Source organism: Ovis canadensis, chromosome 8 (genome assembly GCF_042477335.2).
Source record: "Ovis canadensis isolate MfBH-ARS-UI-01 breed Bighorn chromosome 8, ARS-UI_OviCan_v2, whole genome shotgun sequence".
Lineage (NCBI taxonomy): Eukaryota > Metazoa > Chordata > Mammalia > Artiodactyla > Bovidae > Ovis > Ovis canadensis.
The window spans coordinates 36624101-36642707 of record NC_091252.1 but is presented as its reverse complement, the minus strand read 5'-3'; the positions used below and the strand labels follow the sequence as shown (position 1 = coordinate 36642707).

General features: G+C 46.2%; 1 protein-coding gene across 4 annotated transcripts in view; it reads right to left on the bottom strand.

Moving 5' to 3' along the window:
- Positions 1-16642, bottom strand: part of FYN (FYN proto-oncogene, Src family tyrosine kinase) — a 216056-nt gene extending 199414 nt beyond the window's left edge. For 2 of the 4 annotated variants that reach the window (XM_069598087.1, XM_069598090.1), the window contains exon 1: positions 16125-16601. The gene's annotated coding sequence lies outside the window, so the exon portion shown is untranslated. Of the gene's footprint in view, positions 1-16124 lie in introns of all 4 variants that reach the window. The other 2 variants (XM_069598088.1, XM_069598092.1) reach the window with 2 other exon arrangements.
- Positions 16643-18607: the final 1965 nt, after the last annotated feature.

Here is an 18607-nt window from a genome sequence, read left to right as displayed (position 1 = left end):
TCCAAATCTTCACTAAAACTTTGGAATACCCAGTGGACAACTCTGATTGTCCTTGAGAGCACAGAGTTTTCCACTTCTTGCCCAGAATGAACCAAGTACAGGTAAGCCACAATTTACACAAAGGGAAAAGTATACTACAAGAATACAAGTAGGCGAATTTCCCACCATCACCATTGTCACCATCATCACCACCATCATCCTGGTAAAGCACAGCTCAAACGCAATATGCAAGGTTTGAAATTTATAATTACTACCCAGCTGTGCACATTTTTCATAGCTGATTTCAACTTGATCATGACCACTGCATTTCTGCCTACCATAGGGAAAAAAAAACCCATCTTGCTACCGCAAGACAACTTGCCCTTCAGATTTAAAAATTTTGCTCCTTCAGGGCAATTAGTCAAATTGAGCTCATCTCAGATTGCCTCCCAGGGCTGTGTTCCTTCCCTCTCCCTCCTTCCCCGAGGGGCTGATTACAGACCCCCACATGATGGGGTGAGGACCTGGTTTCCGCCCTGCCCTCCAAGCTCTCCCTGGCCTCCCTGGGATGTCTCACCCCTTTGTTCTGTATGCTGGCCTGGTTCTGCTGACGTGATTGGTGGAAATCTGCTGCCCCAATCTTGGCCAGTCCTCAGCAGTGGGACTGACCCAGTCTATTCTGTGCCCTCTTCATCCTGACACTGGGATGCCCCAGCCCAGCTCTCACAGCACCTCCACAGCTGTCCAAGGACTGTTGGGATTTCTCCCACGCCATGTATAAGCTTTGGGAAACAGGGGGAAGGGATATCAGCTCAGGGCTGTTTCTGCCTAAATGTGCCCCAGGGCAGGGTCCACTCCACTGGGGCTTCCTTCCAGAGTTCCAGGTAGGGGTGCAGGGTACACGTGCTCTCTCCCTGCAGATTCTCCTGGAGCGGGGGACATTGAGTCTCCTCCAAACCTCTGCCACCTCCATCCTCCAACCCAGGAAAGTATTTCCTCCTGCTGGTAGCCTCTTTGTACAATACACGCCACCTCTTCTGAGACCCGGCTCCTCAGCATCCACAAATCATTTTCTGCTAACAAAGCTTGCCTCTCTTGAATGAAGGCCTGGGCTAACTGCTCGCTGAAACAGGCTTCAAGATCCTGCTTTGGAAGTCAGAAACTGAACAATGTCTTCTTTGTCTTAGGCCATACTCTGTCCTCCCCCTGAAGTAATGGAATCCTTCGGCTCAATGGGGGAGACTCCCAGGGCAACAAGAATTAAAAGGAAGGGAAAGTAAATTGTATACCAGTTCAAAATATTATCCCCACTAAGCCGGCTGGTCATAATGCAAGGTCTCAGGGGTCCCAGAACACTCATCCAGGGTTTGTTAAAGTGCAATGGACTGACATGCCATTTCTCTGGAGACACCATTTATACATAATTTGAAGCAAGGGCAGAAAGGGGACTATGACTTTCATTTTCTTGAATTCTTTATATAAGAATTATTGCCCTTACTCTCTATTCTACTGTTGAATAGATCCATTCAACAGGAAGCCACCTGGTTCAGCATCATTCGGAACTCTCCACCTCCTAGGTTTCTTCTTCCCAGGGTGAGAAGGCCCTTGCGTCTCCTCCATATCCACTGTGTTCACCCATCCCTAAAACCCTGGACCCTTCCATGCCTTATCCATCATCCCAGTTCCAGCTCACTCCCCTATCCAGCCATTACCTTCTCTGGGTGCTCAGTCACGTCTAACTCTTTGCAACCCCATGGATTGTAGCTCTCCAGGCTCCTTTGTCCATGAAATTTTCCAGGCAAGAATACTGGAGCAGGTTGCCATTTCCTACTGCAGGGGATCTTTCTGACCCAGAGATGGAACCCATGTCTTCTGCATACCCTCCTTTGGCAGGCAGATTCTTTACCATGAGCACCACCTGGGAAGCCCTTTCAGCTAATTCAACTGACACTTTCTTTAATCTCTTCGAGCATCCTCCTCATTTGACTATTCAAAGCAACTCTCAACTCTAGGTCACCACAGGTCAGATTTTCCATTCCCAAGTGACAAGTACTACTAAGCAGTCATAAAACTGGGCTAAAAGGACCCGTTAAAAACACAAATTCCAAGGGGGCTTCCCTACTTCTCTGTAATACTTTTTAATCTATTAATGCATTATTCTATATTTTCCTGGCTGTTTGGTTTTTTTCTGTATTCTCCAAGTCTCCTCCCATCTCCAATTCTTCCAACCTTGGATGATGGCTCAGCCTTCAATTTTACTGAAAAGTTTTTCAGGACACTCCATGCTTTTGACCTTCTTTTCGCATAAAAAATTCCACTGTTAGCTTCACCCATCTTACAGCAATAGTTTAAAATCACACACGTAAAGTACTGTCCTATTCTTTTGTAGGCATTCAAACTTGCAATATCTTTCTTATCTTTCTTTCTCCTCCCAGGTTACTGCTAATACTTGTCCCTATGAGGGCTATGGTGGGTTAAACGGTGGCCTCCAAAATACGTCCACCTGAAACCTGGGAACATGACCTTATGTGGGAAAAGGGTCTTTGAGATGTAATTAAGGTAAGGATCTCTAGATGAGATCATCCTGCATTAGGGTGGAACCTAAACCAGTGACAAGTGTCCTATTTACAAGAGAAGGTCACATAAAGACACAGAGAGGAGAAGCTATGTGAAGATGAAGGTAAAAAGCGTACTAATGGGTCTGCAGGCCAAAGACAGTCAAGGGTTGCTGGCAGCCACCGGAAGCTAGGAAAGAGGCGTGGGACTCAGAGTCTTCCTCGGAGTCTCCATAAAGAACCAACCCTGCTGACACCTTACTTTCAAGACCTCTGGCCCCCAGAACTGTGAAAGGAAATGTTCTACTGTTTTAAGTCACCTGGTACATGGTCATTTGTTATGGCAGCCACAGGAAATTAATACAAGGGCTCCTTCTCTGCTTAATGGTCCTCTCTAGTGGATCATTTCTGCATGTTCTGGCTCAGGGGAGCACAAGCAAGGTTCCTCCCACAGCAACCGTTCTGTATCTCAAGCACATGGGCGCCTTGCTGTGGGGGTGGAGGCTGGGGTCTTTCACCCCTGGAAATGACCTCTGTCTCAAGCAGGGATGTGAGATCAAGGGAGGGCACTGGGCCTCTCCTTGGGCCACTCTAGATGGGGGACTCCTCTCCCTATGGTATAGGTGGGCTGAGGTACAATCAGAGAACATTTGGGGTGCAGTTTTCCAAGCACCAATCCTCCCTGCATTGCACTCAGGTGTAAACTGTCCAGGGGGGCGTCCCTGGTGGTGGTTGCTGACATTCAGTCACTCAGTCATGTTCGACTCTTTGCGACCCCAAGGACTGCAGCACGCCAGGCTTCCCTGTCCTTCACCATCTCCCAGAGCTTACTCAAACTCGTGTCCATTAAGTCAGTGATGCTATCCAACTATCCTGCCCTCTGTCGTCCCCTTCTCCTCCTGCCTTCAATCCTTCCCAGCATCAGGATCTTTTCTAATGAGTTGGCTCTTCGCAAAGTGCTGGAGCTTCAGCTTCAGCATCAGTCCTTCCAAGGAATATTTAGCATTGATTTCCTTTAGGACTGGCTGGTTTGATCTCCTTGGAGTCCAAGGGACTCTCAAGAGTCTTCTCCAACACCACAGTTCTCTGGTGGCTCAGCAATAAAGAATCCACCTGCAATGCAGGAGACGCAGGTTCGATCCCTGGGTTGGGAAGATTCCCTGGAGGAGGGATTGACAACCCACTCCAGTATTCTTGCCTGGAGAATCCCATGGACAGAGAAGCCTGGTGGGCTACAGTCCATGGAGTTGCAAAGAGTCGGACACAACCGTAGCAACTGAGCACACACACATGCATAAACTGACCCAAACCTCCCAGGAGCTACTGACACCCACAGAGGTATGTGGTTCTTCTCCTAACACTGTAGTCCTGGCAGGTTCTTAAATCACACCTCATCAGCCTTCACTGAGCAGTTCTCACCCTCATAAAGAACTACCTCCAACTCTCAGCAGTTTGAAATCAAGAATCTGTTGAAATAATAACCATAAGACACTGAGAATTATATGGTCAACCACACTCCTATGAAAAGAAGGGTGTAGCATGGCATACTATCTGTGCTTTGGCCCTAACCTGCTAATAGAATTAGAAGCTGGGATCATTGCATCTTCACCCAAGTGGGTAACATAAAAGATGGAACCTAAAACATTATGTGCAACCAAATTCTGGATTCTAACACAGGACGCTGAGGATCTACAGATGCATTGGATGTGATGTGTTATCTGCAAGAAGAAAATTTACTCAAGATACATCTCATTCCAGAAGTACTGAGAACAGCCATAAGACCTACCAGACTTGAAGCATAGAATCAAAATCATCAAGCACTTAATAAATGCACAGTTCCGTGTAGTGTTTCATGGCACAAAGCAAATTAAACGAGGTGTGCTTTCAGCCTTCTAGAAGCTTGCTACTGAAAATAGACAGTATTGACACTGACGTGTACCACAGTGACTAAACATGAACAAGCTGGATAAATACATGAAGTGGTGGCGTTACAGGCTCGCCAAGGGGAAAGCGCATTTTGTTAGTGGTGTGTGATCCCTGATATTTAAGGTGGTGGTTGTGGCGGTGGGGGGACGGGCAGGAAAAGCTCTGAAATCACAGACGGTGCATAGTGAAGGAAGGAAAGAAAGCTCACTACTGCTTTCCAAAGACCATAATGGCATTTCGAACAACAGTGAAGCATGAGGTCCACCCCTTCCCCTCTGCTGCAGCAGTGGTCCGTAGCCACAGAATGTGTTTTTAAAGCTCTCCCTCAGATACATTAAACCTGGCACCCAGGTGAGGGCTAGGCAGGGGAAGCCATTAATGAAGAATCAGAGAGCTTTTCACAGGGAGCTGAGAAGACTCTTAATGTGGGGCTGACAAACATCGCCTGTTGTGCTGTTGTGTCTTATATTACAGAAATCACTCAAGCAATCGCTCCCCTCAACCATGGAAAAACATTTTGTAAGGCTTATTGTCAATCAGTCTTTTGAAGGGTATACAGAGGCTGTGGTTGGGATATAGTGTTAAATCATTACTCTGTAGGACCTAAAGTCTAAGATGGAACCCTCCTTCCCAGCTAAAGAGATTCTTCAGCTATGCCAAGTGAACAAAATGAATGCATGGGGAGATGGCACCCGTGTAGCCACTGCTGGGTTTCATGCAGCCCCACACTTCCAGGCCCAGCCCTGTAGTCCATTCTGCCACTCTTTCCTCTTCCATCACTCACTGTCATATTTTTCCAGTTTCCTCCAGATTTTGAAACATTCTGCATTTTTCCCTGGTTTTGGACATCACTAGGCACTGTTGGTAACATCCTATATATATATATATATATATATATATATATATATATATATATATATATATATATATATTTTAGTGAAAATCCTGTTGATGAAAACCTGATGACAGAGGGCAAGGAAGTAACTGTTTTCCTGACCATCCTCAATTTTTAACAAAAAGCTAAAGATTATGGACAAAAGAGCTTTAAACACACACCATTCTCAGAAGACAATGGTGGTTCCTAAAACAGTATAGCACAGTCCCAAACCGAAGTCACATGGGTCCATAGAAAGTGAAGCTGATGCCATCAGAGACTATAGAAGCTCAATATCCAAGAAGACACCAGCAGATGGCCAGGAAACTGGCTGCAGATTCCAGTGCCCTGCCCCAGAGTCTATCTGAATAGACACCTGCTGAGCATCTACACTATGAATGACAGTGTGCTACAAGCTACTGCTGCTGCTGCTGCTAAGTCGCTTCAGTCGTGTCCGACTCTGTGCGACCCCATAGACGGCAGCCCACAGGCTCCCCTCTCCCTGGGATTCTCCAGGCAAGAACAATGGAGTGGGTTGCCATTTCCTTCTCCAGTGCATGAAAGTGAAAAGTGAAAGTGAAGTCGCTCAGTCGTATCCGACTCTTACCGACCCCATGGACTGCAGCCTACCAGGCTCCTCTGCCCATGGGCTTTTCCAGGCAAGAGTACTGGAGTGGGGTGCCATTGCCTTCTCCAGCTACAAGCTACGGGAGGACCAAAAAACCCCATCATATGAGGTCATGGCATGTTGAGAAGACGGGACCCACATATACAGATTTCCACGAGACCTGAACTCTAGTCTAAACTAAAGGAGGAACTGGATGTACGGACCGTGGGCAAGGCACAAAAATTCTCTGCTCCTTGGATTCCTCACATCAGGAACACATCCTCAACTAGAAAGCTAGGACGAAGCAGCTGGAATCATTATTTGCAAACCACAGGAGAGTGAAGGACATATCAAGAGAATATCGATCAGGCAAAGGTGCACACAAAATAAAGCCACAGAACTGGCATTTTCAAGCAGGAAACGGTGATAAAAGACACAGAAAGACAGAGTGTGACAACTCAGGCCCTTTATCTGAAAATGATGAGGGGCTGCTTATATTTCTAGGAGGTCAGACAATAAACTAGACAAGAAAAAAGGTGAACCCCTCCAAACTCTGAGAGCAAACGAGAGAAACCTTTAACATAAATTAGTGTTTTTCAAATATCCTTGTGTGCATGTGTAACATATCACACGATTTCTGGAATAAAATTGAAACTGAAATAAGAATCAAATTTTACACGTGACAACATTTTAAATTGTTATTGCTTCCAAACAGATACTACAATGTGTGGCAATGAAGGAACTCACTGGTGTTTATTTGCCTTTTCAGTAGAATTTAAATTGGGCAGAATTTCATAGAAATATAGATTCAGCAACTTTTTCTGAGGATTAGAAGAAGAAAAGGTTGGGAAAAGCGCCCTGGGCTTTGTTGTGGGAAAGGCGATCTGACTCATTTTTAATTTTCCATTAAAGCCCTACTTTTCAGTATAAAGCAGATGGAATCCTTATACAACTCCATGAAAAGCCTACTATTTTTGGGTACCTCAAAGATGGAAGCTCTGAAGAAAATGAAAGTGTTTGCATCAGATGAAATCCCACCAGCACACTCAAAAGGAGCAGGTACTTAGAAATCTTAAAAACACAAGGTAAGAGATCTTTCTGTGGTGGATTTCTGATCCCCAGCCTCCCTGGGCTCACCTCCCTCTGCCTTTGATGGATGATTTTCTACCCCTTCAGCGGCCAGCTCCCACCACTGTGGCTCACAGTCACTCTGCTTCTTCGTTCCTTGTCTTTCAGAAGCTGCCTCCCTGATGGGTTCCATCCTCAGGGCAATTCTCACATATAGAAAAGATGTCAGGGTTAACTCCACTCACCCCATACCTACTGAGTCAGAACCGGGCCTGGGACATGCATTCTCTAAGATCGTCAGAGAACAGTCATGCAACCATGGCCCCAAAGCCCTTTCCTTACCATGAGATAAGCCCTGGGTTGACGTTTCCTGTTTGTCTCCCTGCCAGGGTGGATAGAAGAAAGAAGAGGGCCTATCTTCCCTGTGTATGAGCTCTGAAGTACTGGGCTAGGAGGTGGTGGGCACTGCCTGTAGCCTCACAGTTTGTAATCTCGTTGGAGAGATGGAACAAATTTAGCATTAAGAACATTGGTTCTGGATCAGACTGACTGCCTGGGTTCAGAGCCCAGCTCTCCTTACTAGTTGTGTGACCCTGGCTAAATCACTACACCTCCAGGCCTCAGTTTCCCCATCTGTTAAATGGGAATAATAACAGTACATCATGAAATCGTGCTGGATGTTGAGCTGGCAAGTCAACCACAAATAAAACAGAGTCTGACTTCCAAAGAGCTCCCAAGTCAGGAAAAAAGGCCAGCATCTTCCTACTCTCCAACCCAGCTGACCCACTCTGCTTTATAAGTCAGGTTGTGACAAGGGTGATGACGGGGTGGTAATCAAGTGCCACAGAGCCCCAAAACAGGACCAAGAGGGGCTTCCCAGAAAGTAAGTCTTCATGAAGTCATCAGAAGAAGCGGGGCTTCCCTGATGGCAAAGGTACTTTTCCTGTCCCCCAAAACCTAACACAGAAGTAACTGCAAGGCAAAAGCAACAAGGTTTGAAAGTACACAGGGAACAAAGAACAGTTTTGGAGCAAAAGCAGGTGCGAGTTTAGGAGCCAGACAGACCTGGCTTCTCTAGTAATTAGCTGTGTGACAATGGGCAAATTACTTTTCTGAGCCTCAATCTTCCCATTTGACCAATGCGGGTAATACCTGCCTCGTCTAGTTGTGATGACTAAGTAAATTACTGTATGTAAAGCATTTCAGGCCTCCGGGATTCAATAACAAAGTCAGGTATGATTATTATTCTGGTGTATTTAGGGAGGGGTGAGTGGTGGTGGGGTGCTGTGTGCTTTTTTATACTATCACAGAGATAGGAATACAGATCAGAAAAACACAGTTCTCAGAAAAGGCCTTCTGAATTGAAATTAGCAATGGGCTAAAACTTTCCCACATCTTATTTTTCCCTTCCTCAAACTTACAGTTAATGGGTGCTCAATACACATTTGCTCAAACCAGTGGGTGCTGCCTGAGGACACGGCGGGGACAGGGCGGAACAGGTAATAATGACCTCTGCACCCGAGAGCTCCTGAATCTGTTTCACGCCCTGAGCGAGGCATGACGCGGGTCATTCAGGAAGCAGGCCAAGACGGATGGGAAAACATTCTCATCCAAATATTACAACTCAGACTCTTACAAACGCTGTTAAAGTTTCATGAGTCAGTAAGCATTATCTTTTCTTCCCACGTTTTTATTAGACCATAAATCCATTCAATTTATACCCTTCCAGGATTACTTTGTTCTAATCAAGTCCAGAGTGCCACTTATTTGGAAGCTGTCTGAACTTCATGTCACCCATGTCCATTTGGATAATACTGTTCGGGCTTCTTATGTGTTTTAGTAGCTAAAAATTAGATCTGCTCAACTAGAATCACTGGAAAAAAAATTATATTTCTCTAAATAACCCAAATCACCCTTTTTTCATAGGAACCAAGTGCATGAAATTCATAATTCGTGGGGTTTTTTCCTACTCCTACTGGAGTTTATTTTACCTTCAGGAAGTCACGGTGACTTCTACAGTCAAACTCAAGGGACATACCCGCACACTGTAGATAGGGTAAAATTCTGGTTATCTGACTAAAACAAAGACATTCTTTTATAGGGCTAACTTCAAAGCACTTTTATGTTTTCTATTCTCAACAATAGAAAGGCTTTGCACTTCTTAAGAAGACTTACTAAAAATGCCATCGTACTATTTCAACTAATTTCCTATGTTTTCCAATAATTCTCGACTCAGAACTGACAATCACTCAAATCTTTCTAAAATGTTCAAAATCTCCTTTTCTGTACACAATACATTTTCATCCCTTCCCTAAGGGATATATGAGTTAGATGTACATGAGTTGTGTGTATTATAGATATACATATGTGTATGTATAGATATATACATCTATATATGTATTAACAGCAGCATACACATTGCTTTTCTATATGTGGGATACTAAGTGCTTTACATGGATCAGCTCAATGACCCCTCTCAACAAGCCTCTGAAGTAGGAACTCATTTTAAAGGTGAAGACAGGGAGGCACAAATAGATTAGGTAACTGGGCCTAGCTAGAAGGGGTTGCACCAGGCCCATACCCCTCACCAGGGCTGAAAGGGTTGAAACCTGGCTTTAAGTGATGACTTCGCCATCTTGGACAAGTCAGTCAGCCACTCTGCGTTCTCATTTTCCCTCACAAGTGAAATGGACGAGCCGGACTACATGATCTCTAAGTCCCTTACGGTTCTAGGTTCTCTGGGTTTTGCTACATGTTTCTACCTTGGTCTGGGGAGCCGCAGAGTTTTCGATTTCTATGGTCACACTGCTCTGGCTGGATACAACACCCAACGGCACTTTTCATTCTTAATCCTGCTTACCGTCCGGGGCACAGCCCTCCCCTCCTGTGGATCAGGGCCCCCTCTCTCCTTGGCGAGCCCAATCCTCTGGTTGCACCTCTCTCATTCAGGGCCTGGGCACCTCTGCTCCCCCGGCTCTCTCTCAGCCCTGTTTGCTCTTCCATTCAACACACTCTTCCTCAATGATACTGTCCATATCCACAGCTCCCAGTATTTTGTAATATGCTGCTAACAGATTTATATCTGATTTATATCTTACACCTCAAACCAGACCCATCTATTCAACTGCCTACAAGATATCTTGACCTAAAAGTCCAAAGTATCCATGATAAAAGTCATCATTAAAATACCTGCTCCCTGTTCTTACTGCACTGCTTGTCTGCAGGTCTTTCTCCACCTACTCTCAAGGACCCCCCCTTCTGCCTCTCCGCAGCCCCACAAGATACTGTCTCACCCTCTCTTATCCTGTCTCTCTTGTTCCATCCCCAATTCGGTGCAGCACTCCACCAGTGGCTCATCTGAGTTTCCATAACTACCTTGGCTACATAGATGTTGACCTCCTCTGGTCAACAGCCCATACTGCGGCCAAACAGATCATAAAACAAATCAGACCAAAGCAGCATCTCTACTTACAACTCTTAAAACAGCATTTCTGGACAAAGTACTTTTAAGAACGTTCTCAACTTTCCCACCAGTCTCATCTTCTCCCTCTACCACCCCCACCCACTCTAAATTACTTGCAGTTACCTAAAAAGTCAGGCTTCCCTGATAGCTCAGTTGGTAAAGAATCTGCCTGCAATGCAGGAGACCCCAGTTTGATTCCTGGGTTGGGAAGACCTCCTGGAGAAGGGACAGGCTACCCACTCCAGTATTCCTGGGCTTACCTGGTGGCTCAGCTGGTAAAGAATCCGCCTGCAATGTGGGGGACCTGGGTTCGATTCCTGGGTTGGGAAGATCCCCTGGAGAAGGGAAAGGCTACCCACTACAGTATTCTGGCCTGGAGAATTCCTTGGGATTGCAAAGAGTCGGACATGACTGACTTTCACTTTCTCTTTCCTAAAGTCTGTGCATCTGCATCCTCGGCTTCTCCTTCTAGGCCAATGGGCTTCATACAACACTCAAATGGCCAGTTCCTCCTCTGGCTTTCTCTGCCTGGCCACCCCAATTTCCCACCTCCCTGTGGAGTTCATGCTGCCTTGTAGACCCAGAATCATGGCAGTTATCACTGTGGTCAGAGCCTTCCTCAAGCAGTTCCTTAGCCAGGATTACAACTCTTTGTTCCTGAGGCATCTAGTTCAATGTCTGGCAAATGGTAGATACAATGAATGAATGTTGCTTGATGAGTAAATATGTAGGACGATTCACAAACTCTTATAGACCTATCTGTGGGCCACAGAAGGATCCATCCTAAAATAGAGAGTCACACTGAGTAAAAGTAGTTCCAGAATCAACATGCTTTGCTTTCCCATTTTTAGATTTTTAAAAAAATTTTTTAATTTTTTTTAAATTTTTTAAATTTCCTAGGTTAGCACCAGGGTCTAAAATGGAAAGAATGGCAATAGGAATTGACATTTTATTTTTTATTTAAACATAAAGTTATGTTTCCCAACAACCAAAAGAATCCATTTCCAAAGTATTTATGCCACCCTCCCTTATGGCATGTAACACATTTTAATCAATATCATCATTCTGTCCATACGTATTATCTTGCATATTGCCTCGTGGCTAAGAGCAAAGGCTCTGAGACCAAACTAACTGGACCTGAATCCTGACTCTACTGCTTACCAGCTGTGTATGATCTTGAGTCAGTTATTTAACCTCCTTTGTTTTACTTTCCGTATGTAAAATGGAGATTATAAGCAAAACTACTTCATATAAAAACAACCTTGAAGTATAGTTAGGCTTCCAGGTGGCTCAGTGATAAAGAATCTGCCTGCCAATGCAGGAGACACAGGTTCACTCCCTAGTTTGGGAAGATCCCCTGGAGGAGGAAATAGCAACCTGCTTCAGTATTCTTGCCTGGAAAATCTCATGGACAGAGGAGCCTGGCAGGCTACAGTCCAGGGGGTTGCAAGACAGTTGGACATGACTTAGCGACTAAACAACAGCAGCAATAGTTGATTCACAATATTATATTAGTTTCAGCTGTTCTTACCATTCTTAAGATTAGAGCTTAAACAGTGGTTGGCATATAGTAAATGCTCAATAAAACTAGCTATTATGTATTATTTTTATCTCCTCTAGCAGACTAAGCTCCCAAACAGCAAGGACAGCAGAAGTATTCATTTTCACAATCCTATCTTCCAGTGCCTTGCACACAATAAGATATTGGGCTAACGTTTACAGAACTGATGAACATAATGAACTTTTTATAGCATACACACAGGGCGAAAAAAACCACAAAAACTGGAGAAGGAAATGGCAACCCACTCCCGTATTCTTGCTTGGGAAATTCCATGGAGAGAGGAGCCTGGCGGGCTGGTCTGTGGGGTCCCAAAGAGTCGGGCATGATTTAGTGACATACCACAACATAGCAAAAGTATGTGCATTACTAAGTCTGATGACTAGTACGGACAGAATTGCTCCTGGGGAGGCCGGTGGAGAACAGGGGCTATCCAAAACACTAGTGATTCACCTGGCTCTGGGAACTCACTTAATCCCACGGAACATGCAGGGCTCACAGTCACCCACCCACTCAAGACATCTGCAGGCTGGAGGGGACCCTGTCAGGACTGAAGAGCTGGGCAGGTGAGGCTCTCTTCCCACGAACATGGCCTGGGCAAAAAATCTCTCCTCTAGAGTCTCTTTCATTTCCTCTTCCAATTAGAGAAGGTAGGACTGTGATTTCTAAAGACTCTCCTGGCCATTCGGGAAGTCTATAAAATAAGCAGATAACAATCCAGGCCAACAAAGGTAGTACTGGAGAGCCACATCAAAGTCAGTACCACAGCCATCAGATCACTGTATTACAGGGAATAACTGGGTGGGAAGTGGCTACTAGAATCAACAAAAAACCAAGGTTTTTGGAAACATGTTTAAAATGTGAAGGTCTGAACTTATAAAATCAAAAGTCTGGCAATAGCAAAAGAATGAAGGCAATAATGGGTAAAGGCTCTAGGTTTCCATTTAATTCTCATCAACCTACAAAGTCCTTGAAGGCAACGACTATGCCTTGTTGAGCAGCACCACATAGCAAAGTTGGGTGTGTGTGCGCTCTGACTTTTTGCGACCCATGGACTATAGCCCACCAGGCTTCTCTGTTCAAGGAATTTTCCTGGCAAGTGGGTTGCCATTTCCTTCTCCAGGGGATCTTCCCAACCCAGGGTCTGAACCCAGGTTCAATCTCTTGTGTCTTCTGCAATGGCAGGCAGATTCTTTTCCACTCGTACCACCTGAGTTGTGGCATATAGCCAAGTTGCTGGCCCCAAACACATATCTTCTTGACTTTTTTTCTAGTCATATGATGACTATTTCCCAGGATCCCTTGCAGTTTAATGTGGCCATTTAACTATCCCTCAAGTAAAGGATGTAAGCAGAAGTGATGTGTGTCATTTCCAGGCCAGGGTAATTAAAAAGTGGGTTCATCCCCTCTACTCTCTCTTTGTGCTTCTGCCAGCTGAAAGCAAATTACAATGGAGCGCCAAGGCATGGTGGAATTTGGAGCCCAGAATCACTGCATGGAGGAAAGTCACCCACTGATCAGAAATACCCATTTTGAACTATTACATGAGGAATAATAAACATCTATTACTTTTGAGTCATTATATTTTTGCAGGCCTATTTGTTATAGCTGCTAATATTAGCCTAATTAAGCCAGGTGCTTAGCACATACCAAAGACCTAACACATTTGTTGAAACAAGACCAGGTTCCTTCTTTCAATGTGTTGATCAACTAATGATGGAAACAGACACGTGCCAACCATAATGCCAGCTGCTGAAGTGTGAAAGCAAAATTGGAGGCATGGTGATTTGCTTGAAGGGGAAAGGAGGAGAAAGCATCCCAGAGTAGAAGACTTTTGAGCTGGGCCTTAGGTTTAACAGAACCCAAGCAAATCAGATGGGGTTAGGAGATTTCAGACCCAGGAGAAAGCAGAGAATAAAAGTACAGAAAGCAGAATATGCATTTGTTCACATTCAACCTTACCACTCTCTTGAACTCGGTCAACAGAGGGTGAGCTTATTGTGCACTTTCTTTCCTGGGTTTGGCCAAACAAACAAGGCTTTGTTTTTTTGTTTTGAACACTACCCTCATTAACCCTTTTGCTTTTTTTAAAATATAAAATGTTCCAAGATGAATGTCCTTAGAAAGTGCAGGAGTAAATGTTTAATGAACCATAACAATTCTTCTCTAATAAAATTCTTGAAGAACTTGAGACAGTTCTATTACTTATAACAGTCAAAGAGCCATGCTCTTAGGAATCAATGGGTTCGACCTAAGTTTTGACATTATTGATTAACCATGTAACAGTCACTGGCTTACAGAATGGAACATTAAGCCCCCAGATTTACATTTACATTTCCTTTTTAAGAGGAACATCAAGCAGATGGTTTAAGAGATCAGGCAAAAGATTCTCTACCTTCTTCGCTCATAGCTAAGTGCCTCCAACACCTGAGACAATTAACAAAACCACTTCCTCCAAAAATCAGTCCCTTCGTCTGAAAGCACAGGACCCGAGGGGCAGAGGGGCAGGGACTTGGGAGAAAGAGCACAAAGGGTGGAAAGTACGGCAGTGGCTTGGCGGTGAGAGGAAGGAAGTGGCTGTCTGAAGGGTACCCTGAAGCAGGCAAGAGAGACACAGTCCCCAGTGGTCTTCCAAATACCGACTTACTGCTGTGTTAGCAATGTCCCCAGGAGCTTCTTTAAATACAAGGGTGAAACAACCATCACTGGGTGGACAAGACTTCATTTCAAATGACTTCAGTCCTCCTTAGACTTGAGAGAAGCAAGTTAGGCTGCCTCACTCCTAGCAAACATCAATATAACTCTCTTTTGGAAACAAAATTCTCCCTCTCCCACACCCATGTATCCTACCCCCTACCATGAAAGGGAGTTAAAACTGGGCAAGGGAGGGTGCTACCCTGAGAGTAAAGCAACTCTTCAGACAGCTGAAATCAATTCCCCCTTCAATCTAAGAAGTACTGCAGCCGCCAGTCAACACTACCGGTCCATGAATACGGCAAAACGGCAGCACCTGCCACCCTGCATCTGGGGCCTTTTATTTTTTGGTAAATGTGGCAGGAAAGACTCTCAGAGAGAAGATCAACTGCTTTATCTGAGCAAAAGGGAAGCCCCAGGGAAGAGAAACAAGAAGCATCGCGCCCACCCTTGGGCACTTTATGCGTCTCCTCTCTGTGTACTGAAAGGGCTCTTTGTGTCACACACACACATACACACACACACCCCGCGAGTCTGTGTGATTTATTGGTGGGAGGAGGGGCGAGAAGGGTGATTTTATTATCCCTCTTCTCACTCAGTCCCAGCAAATCTCCGCCGAGGCCCAAGCCTGGTGGCCTCTTTCTGGCTCAGTCCCCTCCGCCTGTGGCCGCAGAGATAAGAGAGGGGAGGCGACCAAACAAAAACAGTCATCGATCTAGGGAAGTAGAGAGGAAATCCAGAGAGCTGAGAAGGAAGGAGAAAGGAGCCTGAGGGAGCAGGAGGGGTGGAGGGGTCAGAGGAAGAGGAGCTAAGGCTCCAGCACGGGGGACTGGGGAAGGGTGGGTGGTGGCACAGGAAGAGTCGAGGGGAGGATGGGGGAAGTGCAAGGGAGGTGCCAGAAATAAGCTGGAGGATGCGATGGGAAAGGCGACGGCCACAGGAGGAGGAGGCCGAGAGGTGGAGGAGTGGGGCAGGGGTGGAGTGGGGTGGGGAGGGAAGCAGCACGGGGCATCAATTATTAAGTGATTACATCATCCCTGACATTAAAACAACACACACAGCCCGGGTCCCCGCGGGGGGCCCCGAAAAGAGGGCGGAGGCGGAGTCTGGGCCGGCCTAGCCACCCCCCAAGCCAATCCCTATTCACACCCTGAGGAAATGGACCCCCCAGCCCTGCGCTACCTCGGGGCTGCAGCCCGCAGAGGTGTCCTCCGGAGCGACCACAGCAAGACTCCAAGCAAGGCCAACTCCCTTGCAGCCCCGCGGGGAGCCCCAGAGGCAACGATGGCCAAGAGACTGCAGCGCCGGGCCCCGCGGCGGGGGCGGCGCTGCGCTCGGCGCCCGCGGCCCGCATCTCCGCAGCATCCCCGCGGCCCCGCGGCGCATCCCCGGCCGCTTACCTGCGCTGCGCTCAGGCTCCGGAGCCCATTCACATGGTCCACTCCCCGCCTCCTCCGGCGCGGCCGAAGCGGCTCCGGTGGTTGCTCGGCGGGCCCGGGAGCCGGTGGGCCTTCTGAGAGTGCCCAGGGGGCGGCGCCGGGTGTCCCCGGCCCGGCGACTGGATCCCTCCCAGGCGCGGGCGGCGGCTTTGTGTGCGCCTGGGGAGCCCTCGGTGCGCGGGGTGAAGCGCCGCGCGCCCGGGCGGTGATGGACGCGCGGCTCCGAGGGCAGCCTCTCTTCTGCTCCCTCGGCCGGTTGGCGGGCGGGTCTCGGCGGCCTTCGGCTCGCGGCGACCCCTCCTCCTCTCCCGCGGCAGCCCCCTCCCCGCCGGCTCCGCTCCTGACAGATGGCGCAACTGCAACGACGCGCCGCCGCTGCCGCGGCTGCTCCGAGCTACTCGCGCTGATGCTCCAGCCCCTCCAGCCCCAGCGGGGAGTGAGGGAGGGCGGGAGGCCCCGCGAGAGTGGCAGGCTCCACTGTCCAATCAACGAGCCCCTCGGGAGCAGCGGGCGGCGACCATTGGTGGTTGAAGCGGGGGCGGGGCGGCGATGGGTGGGGCCACCGAGTGGGCAGAGCGTTCCGGTGGCATTGGGCATCCTGGCGTGCTTGTGGTGTAAGGGTGTGAGAGGGGATACTAGATTGGAGGAGTTGTGCGTGTGTGTTTTTTAAGGTTTACGTGGACTTGAGGTAGTGGGTTAGGGTAAGGAAAGAAGAGGAGAGGGTGAGCTTCAGTTTCTGCTTTGGAGAAGGTTGCAGCCGCTACTGCAGAAAGGCATCTGCCATTCCCTCAAAACCATGGGAACCTGCCTTGAGAAAGGGCTATCTTTCCTTTCTGTTGTCTTTTAATTTGAAGGTGGGAGGATAAATTGGGAAACTGTTAGGATGATTAAATTGTTTTCTCTGATCAAACCGAAGAGTGCGGAGCAAGGGAGAATCCCATCACAGAAACCTGGAAAAAAGAGAAACCTGGAAACGCGCGGTTAATATTATCAGTAATTATAAGGAGGGGGAGGAAGAAAAGGAAGGGGATAAAACGGAATAAATTAGAATGAACTGATAGTCTTCTGATATATGTATATGTATATATATATAAGCAAAGTCTGCAGGAAGTATTAGGGAAATACGAGTAGGGGGTGGAGAGGGCAAGCGACTACTAAGGAATCTGCAATCACAGAGTGGGTATTTGTTTGTATAGCTTTTTCCAAAAGCATGTTCAATTGTAGCCATTGGTTGTCTTTGTTTTCTCATGAATTCAGCCTTCCCGTGGTTTTTTTCCTTCTCTAAATCTGAGCTTTTGCTCAGATTTTCCTTGATGAAATAATAGCTGGTTTAATATACAACTGGGAGTGCATCAGTCTTTATTTCCTATCCAGCATTTCTATGGCAGGATGTAACTTCATTAAAAAAAAAGCAAACACTTCAGCTTCCTGATTTTCTTTATAGGTAATTCCTGTTTACTGAAAGTTCTACTCTAAGGCATGCTCAGATTCATTCTTCTTAATGATTTTGGCAAGAATCCTACCCTACCCCCTCAGCAAAATATAGCGCTCTGAGAAATATAAGTGAATTGGTATCTGCTTCTATGTTCAAAATCTATAATATTACCTTTCCTGCCCACTAAGTTTTGACTGTAGTTTTCAAATACCAGTCACTTTTTCTGCCTTTTTTCTTTTTGATACATAGTACTTTAAAAAAAAATTAAACTAAGAGGTATTTATATGGAAACTTCCCCCTGAGAAATCTGTGCAATATTGGGTGGGGAGGGGGTTGTTTGTTTTTAATCTATTTTTATTGGAGTATAGTTAATTTACAATGTCTTAGTTTCTGCTGTACAGCAAAGTGAATCAGTTATACATATACATATATCTACTGTTTTAGATTCTATTCCCATATAGGTCATTACAGAGTACTGAGCAGAGTTCCCTATGCTATACAGTAGGTACACAATACTTTTTAAAGTTGCTAACATTTGTTAAACAAATCCCCATTTTACAAATGAGGAAACTGAGGACAAGAGAAATTAAAAACTAAATTTAAAGTGATTGTATAGTGTGATTACTGGGTTTCTTTCTTCCTTAAAATACTGAATGAAATCATATTTAAATTATGTGTTGATTATTTATTTCATAATCCCAAGAAATGGAACCCCAACTAGGACTAGAAATTTTCATACAAGAGAACACAAACTTCATCTAGCCAAGAATTGTTTATCTCAAGAGAAGAGGCTCTTCTTTCTCAGTACTAGCCTGCCATGGCTCTCCTAGTTTTCTATGGATTGGAATGGAGAGGCAATTGTCTAGAGCAATGATGCTGAAGCTGAAGCGCCAATGTTTTGGCCACCTGATACAGAGTCGACTTATTGGAAAAGACTCTGATGCTGGGAAAGATTGAAGGCAGAAGGAGCAGGAGTGGCAGAGAGTGAGATGGTTAGATAGCATCGCCA